This window comes from Orycteropus afer, unplaced genomic scaffold (genome assembly GCF_000298275.1).
Source record: "Orycteropus afer afer isolate SDZICR_OR568_19922 unplaced genomic scaffold, OryAfe1.0 scaffold00082, whole genome shotgun sequence".
Lineage (NCBI taxonomy): Eukaryota > Metazoa > Chordata > Mammalia > Tubulidentata > Orycteropodidae > Orycteropus > Orycteropus afer.
In genome coordinates this window covers 1,113,979-1,131,034 of record NW_006921669.1, presented here as the reverse complement: position 1 = coordinate 1,131,034, position 17,056 = coordinate 1,113,979, and the positions used below count along the sequence as shown (strand labels likewise).

General features: G+C 39.8%; 1 protein-coding gene across 1 annotated transcript in view; it reads left to right on the top strand.

Moving 5' to 3' along the window:
• Window positions 1–17,056, top strand: part of SORCS1 (sortilin related VPS10 domain containing receptor 1) — a 682,844-nt gene that overhangs the window by 77,448 nt on the left and 588,340 nt on the right. The gene's annotated exons all lie outside the window — the stretch shown is intronic.

The window sequence follows — 17,056 nt, the reverse complement described above, 5'->3', positions numbered from 1 at the left end:
GAGGAGCATCTGGTGGATTTGAACCGCTAGCCTCTGATTAGCAGTCAAATGCCTTAGGCACTACGCCACCAGAGCTCCAAATCCCTGGATAAGACTCCATATTTTGAAAGACCTGCCAGCCATGTGGTAGTAGGTTAAATGCATTGAGCTTCTTCCATTTTGTAGGGGACAAGCCCAGATTAAATAAACAATGGAAGCCAAAGAGAGATAAGAATAAAATGCATTTCTGTAACTCTTAGTCAAGTGCTTATTGCATATCTAGTAATATTTTCTTGGTAGAATTAAGTAATATGAATGACAGAGTACTGATAGGTATTTAATCTATCCAGTGACTGTCATGTTAGTGTTATTTCAATAGCTTTGATTTTTGTTTCTTTATTATTATTATTTATTTTATAACTATCTCAAGAGATTGGTTAGTTTGCCTAAGGTTACACAGCTCTAAGTGGCAGAGTCAAAATGTTAAATCTGTATCTGCCTGGCTCCTAAGCATGTCTTTCTTTCCTGATGTGTTTTTGATAGTTTGATAAATACAATGTTTGGAGAGGTAAACCACTTAAAATCCTTAGATACTTCACCATTTTATTCTGCTTTATATTAACATTTCTTAGTTAAAAATTGTAGTCTCTTAATGACTTTAGACATTTTTAGACTCACTTTCAACAAAGAATTGGTCTGTGTCATTAAGTGCATTAACTATTCACATTGGAGGTTTGAGAGTCGTATCATTTGCTTCTGTATATTCGTATCTTGGGCTTTCTTGTGTGGTGGTGGCTGGGGTTTGCTCTAATACCCAACAGATTAGGAATTCTGGGTGGACAGTGAAACTATTAAATGACTATCTGTCTCTGGAAAGCATTGACCGCTCTAGGTCCTGTGCTTGTATGAGTTTCCTCAGAGGCTTCTCCAGTGTCCGGATTCTCTTCACGGTGAAAACAACCTTTGCACATCCTTATTTTGACAGCATTCATGGAAGTGCTTTAAACCCTAAGTCACTTCCAGGCTCTGGACTTCTTTTTTCAGCAACATTCTTCTTTTGAACAATATGGCTTAGAAATTTGTTTGGTAATGGGGAAAAGGCCTTGGTTTGTTTTATTGTCAAATTCCAATTGCTCTGTGAGTGACTGTAAAATGTAGTGCTAACGTCTGTAATGCAGTTGCCTTGACAAAATACAAAACGCTCATTGTCAACTCTTCCTGAGAAAAAAAAACACCATTGTAGAGCTGTTGAAAAGGAGCCTGCTTATGCTTTGACAGTGTTCAGCCAAGGAGGACCTATAAAGGTCCTTCTTCAACTCATGACTTATGTTTGGGTGTCACCAAACTTTTGTATTATCAGAGCTGAAAATGGAGTAAATGCCCTGAGAGCTTGTTTTCCTTTTCCTGCTTCCCTTCACAAGAACCCTTGCGTTTTTTTTCTCCACATTCCCTGTGGTCACATTACATCTTTCTTACTCTAGTCTCTAATGAGGATGCTACTTGGTAGTTAATAAATTATTTAAGGATTTAGTAAAATAAAGCATGGCATGGGTTGTTCATAAAAGACAAATTGTAAAATTAGCTTTAATCATGTTCCTGCATTCTGGAAGTAAATTTCACATTTATCTGCAAAAGACTAACCATTATAAATATATATATGTGTATTTGTTTGTGTGTGTGTGTGTATGTAAAATATTTATAAGGAGCTCTGGTAGCATAGTGGCTAAGGCACTTGACTCCTAACCAGAAGGCTGGAGGTTCAAACCCACCAGCCAGCCACTCCTTGGAAGGAAGGTTGAGCAATCTACTTCCATAGTGATACCACCTCAGAAACCCAAGGAGAGGTCGCTACGAGTTGGGTCCGACTCCATGGCACATAACATACAACAGTATAATATATATGTAGTATATATCAGTTGTCACCCTTATTGGAGGAGACTCATGTTGAGTCAATTCAAATATTCGTATATGTTGATGCTCTAGCCAGTTTTGTACGTTGTTGTTAATTAAATAGGAATACCTGAGGACAAGATAGGTGTTCTTAAAAATTGAGTGATGCAGTTTTCAGAGTTCTTTGAGGTATGATGACTTAGAGTAGCTTGAAGGGCCCTGGTGCACCATGGTTAAACGCTTGACTGCTATGAAAGGTTGGTTGGAACCCACCAGTGGAAGAGAGAGCTGGTTCCCTCCTCCTATAAAGATGATAGCCTAGAAAACCCTATGATGCTGTTGTACTCTGACACATAGGCTCGCTATGAGTTGGAATTGACTTAACAGCACACAACAACAGAGAAGCTCAGAGGCAAGAGGGAACACGAGTGACATCTACCTCTCTGTCTCCCTGTCCCTCCCTGTCCTTCTCTCTCTGTGTCTTTACATGTGAACAAGCTAAGGGACTTGCCTCTTGAGTCAGTAATATTCATGTATCGGGAAACCTGGGGTCTCTTTAATATAGAAGAGGCTCTGAAGGCATCATGCCACTCTAAACTTGCGTCAAGAGCCAGTTTGGATATTGGGAGATGAACACACAGTTTCACAAACTGTCCTTTTAAAAATTTGCATACCCTGGTGTTTATAAACCAAAACCAAACCAAACTAACTGCCATTGAGTTGGATCTTAATAAACCTATAATCAAGATTTCATGAACTATTGATCCCAGTACTGTTTTGTTAGGAAATAAAATAGGTTAGAGTCCCAAATAAATTTGGAAGCTGTATTATTTTAGACACACTCACAGTATCTTTTGAATAATTTGTATTTGTGGTTTTGTAGCATTTGCTTAGTCTCAGTCAGGGCCAGGAAGTTAGCTAAGAAGTAAAAACATCAAAGAATGCATTACCAGCCTTCTAAGTTACCTTCCAGATACACAGTAAAGAGTGTGTTTGTTTAGGTAGCTTTGCAACTCTATTTACAATTATTGACCATTAATAGATGAAATTGCATGTCAATTTTCCAAGCTCTATTTTTATGGTAGAAAATCTAATGTGTTTTCCCTCTCCTCTCTTCTCTCCATGCACACACGCATGCACACACGCACACACACACACACTAACATCCGTGGGAATTATACAAACTCTGGCTTAACTGAAGATTTTATTTTGGACAATAAGACAAGTATAGTTTTTGTTCATTATAACTTTTATTTTCCTGCAGTGAACATTTATATTAGCCTTAGGTACTATTCTGTGTAATTTTAGATGTATACCCTTTAGAAACCTCTCTTAGCTAAAACTTGGGGGGAGACTATCTATTCAATCCTGGAAGCTGCTTTTCTAACATATTACCCTTAACAGCCGGGCAAGAGGCCATAGGAGAGAGGCCTAGTTTAATGTCCAGTGAAAAGCCTCCTTTATGGTTTGAATTTACGTAGAAGGCCATGAGTCACCCTACTCCCTACAGATGTTTCCTGGGAGAGTACCCATATATGTTCCTACCCTATCCAATTTCTTTCTTTTAAAGATGGAGGTTCCTTGTGACAAAGAAGGACCTTAGAATAATTTTGACTGCTTTTTAAGGCTAGGGGAAGGTTGGGTATCTTCTGAAAACGTGCCAGTTTCCTAGAATTAGTAGGCAGGGGGAGGGGGGTAACTGGTTTGAATGATTACTTGCATTTGCAAAATGATTTTGGCACTACTGAGCCTTGTCAGGATAAGGATAAGAAAAAATACATGACCCATGATATGCTGATATTTTGAGTCTTCGTCTTTGTCATGAAGGGTGTTAATTAAAAAGCTTGTTTAGTGAAATGGAATCAGAGTAATAATGTTAGAGAAAAATTCAAAATGACAATGAAAATAAAATCATTGGAAAGTTTAATGGAAAAATGAAACAAAACAAAAGTGTAATTTGAAATCTCCCAAGTGGGGTTATGATTGACAATTCTCCAGTGTTTTTACTTCATGGGATGCTGCTTTAGATCTAACTATTCTTTCCTGTTCACCTATGTCCCTAAAATCCCTATTTCCTCACAGCGATGGTGGGAATGTGCCAGAAGTGAAAGCCAGCCACCACCTTACTGCTGGTCCTTTTCCTTTAACAATACTAATCTCTTCCAGATATCCAAGCACCCGATCTCCATACGCCCCTCATCACATCAGGATATCCAGCTCTTGGGCTTCAGGGACCTTGTTTGTAAAGAGGAAACGGTGTGGTTCAGTGGTGGAGCTCTCTGCTTCCTTGCTGAAGACCCAGGTTCAATTCCTGGCCAGTATAGCTCATCTACAGTCTCCACTTGTCTGCAGGTGGAGACTTGGGTATTGCCATGAGGCTGACCAGATTCAGAGGAGCTTGCAGACTAAATTGACTAGGAAGAAAGGCCTGCCTATCTACTTCCAAAAATCAGCCAATAAAAAAACTTCCGGATCCCAGCAGTGCAGTCCAGAACGGATGACGGGGATTACACCAGAGTGGGCAGCATTTCATTCTCTTCTGCATGGTGTCACTGTGAGTTGGGGCTGATTCAACAACAGCTAATGACAATATTTATAAAAAGCTGCTCCCTTGCCTGGGGAGTGAAAAACTCACCTTTGAACAGAGTGTGTCTATACTTCAAGTAATAATCAAAAGATAAATCTAAAAATGTTTTAAAAGTTTCAAAAAAGATTATAAGCTGTTTTAGAGAGTAGTGGAAAGTGAGGTTCCAAACACTGGAAGCCATTTCCTCCCTCCGCAGAACCCGTGAGGGCAGACAGGGCCCTGCTCTGACAGCTGGGAAACGGGGTTTTGACAACAGGACAGTCATTGCTCTGAGAGCTTCTGGAAGAGCAGGTGTGATTAAAAAACAAACAAACCCTGAAATTAACATGAAGGAAAACTGTGCAATTCTGCAACAAATTGGGCCATTTTGAAATGAATTGTAGCTTCAAAGATGCCAAATGAGCAAGTGCCAGTGTCATTTTGTGGGATCTCTTTTATCACATTTTTGTTTTTACAAATTTTCTTTCTTCATAGGCATGCAAGCAAAACACTTTGCATGCAATGTTTGTTATAAGTTGAATGACAACAAGAGACTTTTTTCAAGTACTTTCCGGCTGGCCCAGGTAGCTCAGATCAGTGTTTTATTTTGTGGGTGCTTCTCTGTGGCTTCCTGGTCCATGATCTGGATGGTCAACAGAAACGGTCAGAGTTCTGTTAGAAACTCTTGTATTTTGGTTTGTTGATGTTATTTGTGTTTTCCTTCTTCATCTTTTTCTCTTCTCCTTTACGTTCTGTTTCTCTCCACTTCCCACCCCTGTCTTTTTGTGTATTTAAACACATACTGGCTCTAAGAAGCTGCTGTATCTAGAAATAGGCTAACTGGTAGCAGTTAGCAAGAGATACATGAAACTAACTTTTTCTGAACGAGGTGGGACTCAATTACAGAATGCAAAGAGAAAGGGCAGCCTGGAAGGGGCTAGATCTTTAAGTTTTTCACCATTGGATGGCAGGTTTGGGTTTGGGATTGTTGAGAACAGATATCCAGATGACAAGTTATGAGTTAATGTTACAGTGGTTTATGTGGTTGTAGGTATGTCCCAGATTCCATATTCTATACACATGATATATAATATATAATCAAGTTAACTTTTTCTCTTTTTCAATAAATTATAGAAAATGCCCAGTGAAGAAATGCGTGATGAATTCCTCTTAGATCATTTTATTTGGGGTCATTCTGTGACTTGCTGACCTGAGACATGTTTTAAGAATATTTTCCATAAGATGATTTCTAACTCATGCCTGATCTGCTGAGTTGGAAAGTTATGATTAGATTGGGCCCCTATAGAAATAAAGATAAAAGACATGTTTTAGCATATAGTACTGTGTTGTCAATAATGGCAAACATTGATATACGGATGGCTAGATGAGTGGACAGGCTGAGTGATTAGATATGTCTGTGGGGGGGATGGATGTGCCCATGATCATGTATAGGGTTGGCAGACAATGTCTCTATAAGTGTATTTGTATGTTCTATAAAAATTTCTAGGTGTATAGTAGCGCTGACAAGGGACAAGGTTGTAGTCACTTCTTGGCCACATCCACTTACACAGAGGGAGTGAGTAGTTGGGCCTTTGAGCTTGGGACCATGGTCACAGGGGACATCAACCTCAATTGGTGTAACATATTACACAAAAACATTGTTCCACATCCTACTTTGGCAAGTAGCAACTGGGATCTAAAAAGCTTGCAAGCAGTGATGTAGATGCAACGATGGGTCTCTCCTCAATGGGTCTCTCCTTGTCCAGAGTGAAGAAGAATGAAGAAAACCAAAGACACATGGAAACAGTTAGTCCAAGGGACTGGTACACCATGTGATCCTCAGCCTATATAACTATGAGACCAGAAGAACTAGATGGTGCCCAGCTACCACTGTCAACTACTTGGAGGGGAATCTATGTAGGAGATCTGGATAGAGTGGGGGAACAATGTGGAACAAAACTCAAAATCATAAAAAAAGAAGGGAGACCAGGTTTGCTGGTCTGATAGTGCCTGGTGGAACCCTTGAAACTATATTTCAATTCAAGTCTGGAATTGAATCCACTCCTGTGGCTTCCAGCCAAATAAAAGACAGGCATATGAGCTGAACATTTACATTAGGTAGATATACTCCTTGGAGAGATCAATCATGGGAGAATAGAAGGGCTGGGTATGCACAGGGAGACAGCTTGTGGGGAGGCAGAAGTGCATGGGAGGAAAGGAAACAGGGAAGGAACTGGGAAGAGAGCTGTTGCACTGTGGAAAATTGCAGTCAATGTCATGAGACAAAGTGTATGAGAACTGCTATATGGAAAATGAATTTGCTCTGTAAACTTTCACCCAAATCACAATAAAATTTAAAAAAAAAAAAAAGTGTTTAAGAGAGTGCTTAAACCCACTGCTATCAAGTCAATTCTGACTCATAGTGATGCCCATTGGGTTTCCAAGGTGGTAAATCTTTATGGAAGTAGATTGCTCCATCTTCCTTCCATGAAGTGACTGGTAGATTTGAACTGACAGCCTTATTGTTAGCAGTCAAATGCCTTAGGTGCTGTGCCACCAGAGCTCCTTTAGGGGAGTGCTTAGTGCTTAGGAATGCAAAATCTAGCATCAGACAGACCTGAAATGGGGTTATAATCGTGGTACTTACTAGCTTTGTGACCAAGTGGACTGGCTTCTCTGAACATTTGTTTCTTCCTCTATAGAACTGAGACACCTATAGTGCTTTCTTTTTTTTTTTTTAATTGTGATTTGGGTGAAAATTGACAGAGCAAATTCACTTTCCATAGAGCAGTTCACATACACTTTGTCTCATGGCATTGACTACAATTTACCACAATGCAACAGCTCCCCTTTCACTTCCTCCCCCATAGTTACCTCTTCCCTGAGTCCATCCCTCCATGCACTTCTGCCCTCTGAGCTGTCTCCCTGTGCATACACAGCCCTTCTTTCTTCCATGATTGTTCTCTCCAAGGAGTGTATCTACCTCAGGTAAATGTTCAACTCCTATGCTTGTCTTTTGTTTGGCTGGAAGCCACAGGTATGGGTTCAATTCCAGACCTGAAGGACAGCTAGAACCCATAGTCTCAGGGGTTCCACCAGGCTCTATCGGACCAGCAAACGTGGTCCCCCCCACCTTTTTTTTCCCAAATGATTTTGAGTTTTGTTCCACTTTATTCTCTCTTTCTATCCAGGATCTCCTACATAAATCCCTCCTCTGAGTGGTTGACAGTGGAATAGTGCTTACTTCTTAATAGGAGCCCTGGTGGCACAGTGCCTGTGGCATTTGACTGATAACCAGAAGGCTGGTGGTTCAGACTCATAGTGCTCAAGACACTTGACTGCTAACCTGAAGGCTGGTGGTTCAAACCCACCAGCCACTCCTTGGAAGGAAGGTTTGGCAATCTACTTCCATAGTGATACTGCCCCAGAAACCCAAGGAGGGGTACCTATGGGTTGGGGCTGACTCGATGGCACATTAACAACAACAATAGCAGCCACTTTGTGGAAGGAGAAGGAGGCAATCTATTTCCATAAAGGTTTACTGCCTTGGAAACCCAAAGGAGGTCAATATAAGTCAGAATCAACTCAGTGGCAATGGGTTTGGTTTATATTTCTTAATATAGTTGTGCAATTTAAGTAATATGTACGTAATGCACTTAACATAGTACCTCTTAAGGAGGAATTTAGTTATGATCAAGAAATACGTAAAGGGGAAGAGAGGGTAGGTCCCAGGTGAGGATTGATACCTGAGGACTAAAGGTGCCTTTTGAATTTTCTGTAGGATTTTATTTGAAATATTTTTAAGCCATTGAGATCAGTTGATATCTCCGAGTTGTTGAGTTGATTCCCAGAGGGATAAAAGAAGTGTTTTAGGAGAGTGCTTAAACCCACTGCCATCGAGTCGATGCTGACTCATAGCAACTCCCATTGGGTTTCCAACGCAATAAAATCATTATGGAAGTAGCTTGCCCCATCTTCCTTCCAAATTAATTAGAGGATTATACATTATTTTTACTGTTTTAATAATCAGGTTTTAAGGATGAATAAATAGAAGAACTTGTTGAAATTTGCTTTTCTAAATGATGAGCCCTTTTGGCACGGTGGTTTGCGGTTCAAGCCCACCCAGTAGGAAAAAGACTAGCGATCTGCTTGCATAAGGAACAGTCTGTGCGGCAGTTCTCCTGTTTCACACGGGGTTGCTACGAATCAGAATTGACTTGATGGTACACCATATCAACAACCAATGGCATAGCACTGGGGTAACTTTTAGCTCCTGCCTACAAAGCTTCTAAAGGAAGTACAATCCTTTCTTAATATTTTGATTGCAGAACTGCTGAAGGCCCTTTGCGTGCAAAGCTTTTTATAAAATATTGTACTGTTTGATTATCAAGCAGACAATTTATCAATAAGTGTGTTGCTACCAGATCACATAGGAACTTGGGGAAGGGTTTGTGGGTAGTTGTGCAAAGAGTCCATGATCTTTCTGATCGAAGAAAATAAGTTGTCTTTGAATTCAAGGCAATATTGAACATCTCCTTTGACTTGGGTTCAAGGGGAATAATCTCATTTTAGTAGTTGCTTGTAGGTTGCAGGAGGTATATCAGGGAGCTATTTAGTGTTGGGGAACCCAATAGAAAGCTTGTATTTGGCAGTGGGAAGACTACAGACTGAAAAACAACATTATGTTTTAATATCATCTACTCCGACTAAGCACTGGGGGCTTTGTCATTCGTTGGAAGACTTTGAGGGAGATAATAAAATATATTAGAAACAGGTTGCTCACAATGATTCTAAAAATGGAAAAGAGCCCAAATGTTTATTGCAGCAGCTTTATTGCTGGGAAACGTGGGCTTTACAACCAGCATGTTTGTAATATATTCATTTGGGTCTCTGAGGGATTTCAGGCTGGTGAGAATTATTTGTATTGCATGAGCCGTAATTATGTTACAATTTAAGAGCTAAATCTCTCTTTGTTTTTATCATACACTTTATTTTATTAATCTTTTCGATTGGGAGCAGTTCAGGACGAAAAATTGTAAGCCAGCCAAAGGCAGGAGCTGGGGTCCATCCAAGTGATACCTTCATTATTGGCCAGTAAATCCAGGTTCCCATGTCAGCTCTGAGTTCTCCCTTTGGCGATGCTGGTGTGACATCTGTGATGATTCCCATTGAGTTGTCAGCCCACCAAGTATTCTAGTCAGATGAAGTAAGCGTCTCACACAGTGTCTTCCTGGTTTGTTGCTGGAGAAGCTCTTGTTTCACACTGTTATTATCCATTTTCCAGAACTGGGGGCAAAATTTCCTTAGGAGAGTTAATTGGCTGCCATATCAGTTAGGAGCCTGTCTCTGCCTTGGCTCTTTGTCTTACACTGGAAAGATGTAGCAAAAAATAAAAAAATAAAAAATAATCATAGTGCATGGCTGAAATGGTGAAAATTCTATACTTAGTGAGAGGAATATTAACTTTAGAGTCTTCTGATCTCAACATGATTCTTAATCAATAAACTTCTTGAGTACCTTTTATGTATTTTGTTAGGGATAATTAAAGTGTGGCAGCACATCTCAATGCATTTAAAGCAAGTTACAGATAATACTTTACACAAATAAAACCTCAGTGCAAAATAAATGAGCTTTAAGGTTAAATGCTAACTTATGAAATATATGATAGAATTGCTTTAGGGGCTTGGAGGAGAGAGATGTTGGGGAGAGCTAGGTCAATGATACTCACTGATTGTCCTAGAAGAATGATCAACTACAAAAGTTTATATAATTCAAGATGCAGAGCATTGCTTAACAGATGATCTCCACATATGGTGAGGAAAAATGCACACAGCACCTTGTGCATAGAAGGTTGGTGCTGAGGGAGTACTAGGGAACTGGGCTGAGTAGGAGATGTGCATCCAGGCTGAAACCAAAACAAACCCACTACCATCTAGTCGATTCTGATTCATAGTGACCCTATAGGACAGAGTAGAACTGCCCCATAGGGTTTCCAAGTCTGTAAATCTTTACAAAAGCAGACTGCCTCATCTTTTGCCTATGGAGCAGCTGGTGAGTTCAGATTGCCACCAACCTTTTCATTAGCAGCTGAATGTTTTAGCCACTATGCCACCAAAGCTCCTATCCAGACTAAAGACATTCATTGTTTTGGAATTATTTTCATCATCAGAGAATACTTCAGTCTGAGATGTGGGCAAGACTGCTATGTGGAAAGAGTTTACATGCAAAATCCATATCCCATAATTCAGTGTCAAAGACAGGCTCCCTTCCCTTGAGTGATAAATTGCCTTCTCATTTCTAATCTTGTTTTGAATTCTCTACAAGCTGAGCTAGAACTAGGTAGAATTGAATAAGTATTTTTCTTTTAATCCCAAACACTTCCACTACCCTAAGTTGGAACCCCCTTTTCTGTCTGTAAGTTATTTAACCCTGTGGCCTCCTCTCAGAAAAGTTAAAATCATTATAGTGAAAGACTTTGTTGGTGACTTGATGGGATAAAATCACTGTTTCAAAGAATTTTACGAGAGCATTTGATGTTTCACGTCAGGTAATTATGTAACTTTGAAATTGATATGGAGGACCTTCTAAAATGTTCTAATTGTTTCACCTAATTGTTGTGTTGGGTTGTTGGTGGTACTTTCAAGTTGATTCCAACTCATAGTGACCTTATATGACCCATAGGGTTTCCTAGGCTGTAATTTTTACAGGAGCAGATCTCTGGGACTTTCCTCCTGGGGAGCCACTAGTTGGTTCAAACCATTGACCATTTCGATTAGTAAGTCAAGTGGTAACCATTGCACCACCAGGGCCCCTTTTTACTCACATCGTACTGTATATTGGTAGTCAGTAATTAGGACACAGCAGGCTGTTTAACAGATGTGAACCATGAGGTTCTCAAGACATTAAATGTTGGTTTGGAGTTATAAAATTAGTGAAAAGAACATTCCTGATTTCCTAAATTCTCACCTTAATTCTTTCCTAAATATACTATGTCCCCAAATGACCATGTTTTCATCTATCCCTCTTGTTTTCTCCCTAATACACATAGTATATACATAGTGATTGGCATTTCCAGAGGCTGTGAAGCATCATGGTTAAGAGCGATCAAAGTTTGACACCTGGGTCTGTGTTTCTGAGCAGGGTGGCTGTGGCCCAGTTACTCAGCTCTTCTGTGTTTTCGTTTTCTCAGGTGTAAAGTGAATATAATAATGGTACCTACATACCAGATTTTGTGAGGATTAAATGAATTATGTTATATGAAATTCCTAAGCTCATCCTGCACTTGTTTTTATGTAAGCATCCAGAGAATAACACAGTAAAATTATACTGCTAATTTATAAATGTGACAATAACTAGTGGTAGATAAGCGCTAACAGTTTATAATAATGGTATAATTTTATAGCATGCTTTGTTTAAAAACATCTTGAGGCGTAGTGAAGAATTCATGCAACAGGTAATGTTAAATATGTTACCTAATTTGAATTTAAAATGGTCGTAAAGATAGCATTCTTTTCTGAGAATTGATTACCAAATTTAAATGTTTGAATGTTTTAAAAACTGGGGAAATGGCTAGCCCACATACAGATTTCAGAGATACTATGGGGAAAAAATAACTAATGAAACATTACCAAAAACCAAACCAAACTCACTGCCATTGAGTCGATTTTGACTCATTGCAGCCCCTCCTTGGGTTTCTAAGGTGATATCACTACGGAAATAGATTGCCCAGTCTTCCTTCTGAGGAGTGGCTGGTGGGTTTCAACCTCCAGCCTTCCAGTTAGCTGTCAAATGCCTTAGGCACTACGCCACCAGAGCATTAGAGGGGAAAAATGAAACAGAAACACATGAAATGTAGGTCATCAGAGACAGAAAATATGAAGGAAAAAAAGAATGATGAAACAATAAGGCTAACTCCTCTGAGACCAAGTTATTAGAAGTAACAGATGCAAATAAAGTCATGCATCGCTTAATGTCCATGATACCTTCTGTGAAATAGAACGTTTTGTGATTTGAATGTTGTGCAAACAGCATATTAAAGTCTTATGGGAGCCTGCTTCTGGTTGTCCTCATTGCTGCTGCTAGAGAAGGCTAGAGGAACAGGTGCCAGTGGTGGTGGCTGAGAGGTTGGCAGTAGGAGCAGAGAGAGAGGAAGCAAGTGAAGAGAGAGTGGGGTGCACCTAGCCCTGCCTGCTTCTCTGCCCTCCTGAGCAGCAGGAGCAACCCGGGTCCTATAGCCCCTGTGAACACCACCCGCATGCCCTCATGCCCTCTGAACAAAACCCATTCCCAGAACCATGTTCTCTGCTTCACCTGCCTGTGTCCCACCCATGATCCACTGCTGCAGGAGTCTGGGTTTGGAGTCTTTAAAACCATTAGAGGGGAAATAATAAAAGGATCGCTTCTTTCCCTTTAAAAAAAAAAAGACAACTTTTGGGACCATGAATGCATATGCAGTCAGACACTGAATGGACCTTAAATGGCACATTTACAATCAACAAGATACTTTCATCTTGAAAAAGCTTACCAGATAAAGCATGTATGTCAGATGTGAGCATCGCAATCTAAGATTTTTCAAAGAAGAGTTAAATGTATTGAATAAATACACTAACTGTTCCCCTAATGAAAATGTTTCATTCATTCCAATGTCCCAAATACCTATAGCACTGTCAGAAATGGTTTTAGGGATATGAATAGAGTAACAGCTAAAACAGTAAGAAAAATAAAATCCAAGAAATTCCTGGAAGACTCCAACCTACCATGATGTTCACCTCAATTGGAGTCACAATAAAATATTTAACTTTATTTAGTGACAGGCAGTAAAATGTTGCTTACCCAAATGCTCAGTAAGTGTTGACTCTAAGAATTAGGAGAGTGAATGAATTATGCTTAGGCTACAGTATGGGAATAAACAGTTTGCCATTATCTATTATTAATGATGAGTAAATATTTGTTGGCTGAATGAATTAATTCTTACTCAGAATTCCATGGTATTTTGGGTGTAGCTAATATTTGTGCTTGTAGTATTGTGTTTGTGGTTTAGAAGAGATGGTTAGGAAGAATACCAGCACTATAGAATATTAATAAGTGTTAACACAAATGTTACAAAAGACCCCCATAGTCAAATGTATTTGAGATATGCTGTCTTATGCATTATCAAGTAGATTTGTTGATTGCAGGACTTTGAAGACTTTAATGTGCTACTGTGCATTGTGAGCTATTAAGAATGCTATATTGCCAAGCCTGTTTCATTGTGGTAAAAGATTTTCAGAGAGCATCTGTGGTAGTTCAGTTGGTGTGTCAACTTGGCTGGGCCTGGTTGAGTGGCTGGGCAGCTGGATGTAGTATTCCCCATGATGAGACTGGTAATCAACTCCATGGTGGAATCTACCACAAGCAGCTGGTTAGCTGCCTTTGGGATGTGGTCTGCTTCCTGTATATAAGGAGAAGTCTTGGTGGTAGTCTCTAGCTTATGGCACCTTGAACCCTGCGTGTAGCCGTGTTGTTGTTCAGTAGCCTGCCGTGCTCGGCTGACCTTGGGACTTACAGTGGACTTGAATTAATGGCCTGCCATGAGATTGGTAGCATCGGGACTATGCCTTTTTACTTGTCAACCTTGGGCTTGGCAGCCTCAGCAGCCAGCAGCTGCTCTAGCTTCAGTGGGCCGGGAGCTGGAGGCAGAGATGAAGCCCAAGGTTTAGGGACTTTCACCCATCTCCTAGAGCCTGGCACTTTGAACTTGGACTTAAAGCCTCCATACTGTAAGAGAATAAACTCCTGTTTGTTAAAGCCATCCCATTTGTGATATATCCTGTCAGAGTGGCACTAGGGAACCAGAACAGTATCTCATAGACCTTGTGTCCTACTAAACACAGTAACACAGTCCCAAAAACCTAGCCATCGATTTTGGTATTTGAAGTTTCAGTTTATGAGTACTGCACAGAAAGTACCTTAATTAAGGAGCCTAACAATTCCCCACATCCTCAGTTTTTCTTCTGTGGGTTTCCCCTTTTTGAAGTAATAAAGCTCTGTTTGTTTGTGTAAAAGGGGCACCAGAAAACAAAGCTGTATGGCCGATGACAATAATAAAAAGAATGTGAAGCTGTCTAAGGCCATCTTAGCGAGAATTTGGAAACTTTAGAGATAGGAAAGAATAGATAATTGAATTCAGCTGTGGCCTTTCTAGATGGGACCACATCTAGCATATACATGGGTGGAAAATAGGAAGAATGATTGAAGAGGTTTTATTAAGCTCTCCAGTAATGCAAATGTTGCTCTCCATATAACAAAAAGAAACTTACTGATAGGTAAAACCATAACCAAACCCACTGCCATCGAGTCAATTCTGATGCCTAGTGACCCCCCCCATTGGGTTTCCAAGGCTGTAAATCTTTACTAAAGTGGATTGCTTCATCTTCCTTCTGAGCAGCAGCTAGTGGGTAGCTAATTAGTGTGTAAAGATAAGTGAAAGGAGCATGTGTATTTAGACATTTATGAAAGGAGAAATCTAGGAACCTGTAGAAAGAACCCTTTTGGCATTTGTGTTTGGGATTTCTGACAATCTTCATGATCTAACCTTTCATAGGTTAGAGGTTGGATGTAATCTTCCATAGGTTAGATGTTCTGACCAAGAACATTTATTCTGAAGAAGGCATTGACTCCCATTTTCCAGATGAGGAGACAGGTTCAGAGATGTTTAGACACATCAGATCACACAAGGAAGACAATTCACACCAAAGCCTGCCTGACTCTGAGTGCTCTCAACTGCACCATAATGCTAGTAAATGTCTTAAGTTAGAGTTAGTTGAGGAGTCATCATTTCTGGTTTGTGATGTCAGAAATTCAGCTCCTATATTTTAACATATAAAATTCAAAAAAAATCTAATTAGTTTCGCAACTGAGCTGCATGGTAGTTTTCAACTGCCTCATATGCATGCAAAAGCTGGAAAATGTGTAAGGAAGACTGAAGAAGAATTGATGCTTTTAAAGTGTGGTGTTGATGGTGGTGTAGTGCCTGAGGCATTTGACTGCTAATGAGAAGGCTGACGGTTTATACCCACCAGCCACTCCTCAGAAGGAAGGTTGGGCAATCTACTTCAATAGAGATACGGTGCCTCGGAAACCCAAGAAAGGGTGGCTGTGAGTCGAGAACGACTCCATGGCAGTGAGTTTGTTTTTTGTGTTTTTTTTTTTTTTTGCCAGAAGAGTGAACAAATATGTCTTAGGAAAAGTACAGCCAGAATAGAATGCTCCTTAGAAGCAAAGGATGACAAGACTTTGTCTTGCTTCCTTTGGAAATATTATTAGGAGTGACCAGTCCCTGGAAAAGGATATCATATTTGACAAAATAGAGGGTTAGTGAAAAAGTGGAAGACCCTCCATGAGATGGATTGACTCAGTGGCAACAATTGGCTCAAAGATAGTAACAATCGTGAAGATTGTGCAAGTTGAGGCGGAGTTTCATTCTGTTGTGCACGAGATCAGTATGAGTCAGAACTGACTTGATTGCACCTGACAACAATAACGACAACAACAATCAGCAAACAATAAATGTGAGTTACTATTACTGATGTAGATCATAGAAAGCATCTTATATAAATGACATCCAGGCCCAGATTAAGTGATATCTTCTTCATGAAGCCTTCTCTTGTCCCCCAAATTTAGAAGAATCTCACGGGCCTGTGAGGGTCCATAGTGCTGTCTGGCATTTAGCATTTTTTTTTTTTTGCCATTATTAGGAGAGATCATGTGGTCAACTACTACAGGCAGGAGATTTGGAGCCAGAATGCTTGGAATGAAATACTAGTTCCATTATTTATTAACTTTGTCATCTTGAGCAAAATAGCTTAAATTCTTTGTGCCTCTGTTTCTTTCTGTGTAAAACAGGAATACAAAGAATCCCTCTCTTAAAGGATTGTTGTGTTTGGTGAGTTAGTACATGTGAAGCACTTGAAGTATTATATGAGGCTGGTGGGTATTAGTATTCAACTAATGGTGGCTGTTATTGAATTCTTTTGTCTACCCCCACTTGGACTGTAAACTTCTTAATGACAATGGCCATATCTGTTCTCTATCTGGCACATTATAGGCACTTGACAAATACTGTTATTGAGTAAATGTGTTGAATGAATTACTGTGGATATTTCTCTTGCATAGATTTATTGTACTGGTCATGGATTTTTAAAGAACTGTAAAGATCAGGTAAATGCTCTTTAGAAAATTAGTTGTATTTCTTTATCCTTTTATTCATGCCCTTTTCACCTTGGCTGATCCCATCTCTCCAATCTGTATCTCTGCTTAAAGTGGTATCCTTAGAGGAAGAATTAAAAAAAAAAAAAAAAAAAATAGAATCCCCTTGCTATATGTAATTGAAGCAGTAGCTCAGTGTAATTAAAACTAATTGAGAGCATACAGTGAACAGGTCTGTGTAGGTGAGCAGCAGGGATCAAGTACACAGAGTGTCCCAATGCTTTCCTAGCCCACTGAACTGTAATAACCCCACAGTGTTGAGCTATAATGGGCCTTTGTATCAGTGTTATCAAATATCACTGAGCTCTGCACTGGAGAAGAGCCTTTTAGAGAGAGATGTGGTGTGTCCTTATTGGGTGTGGATTATAGCAGTAT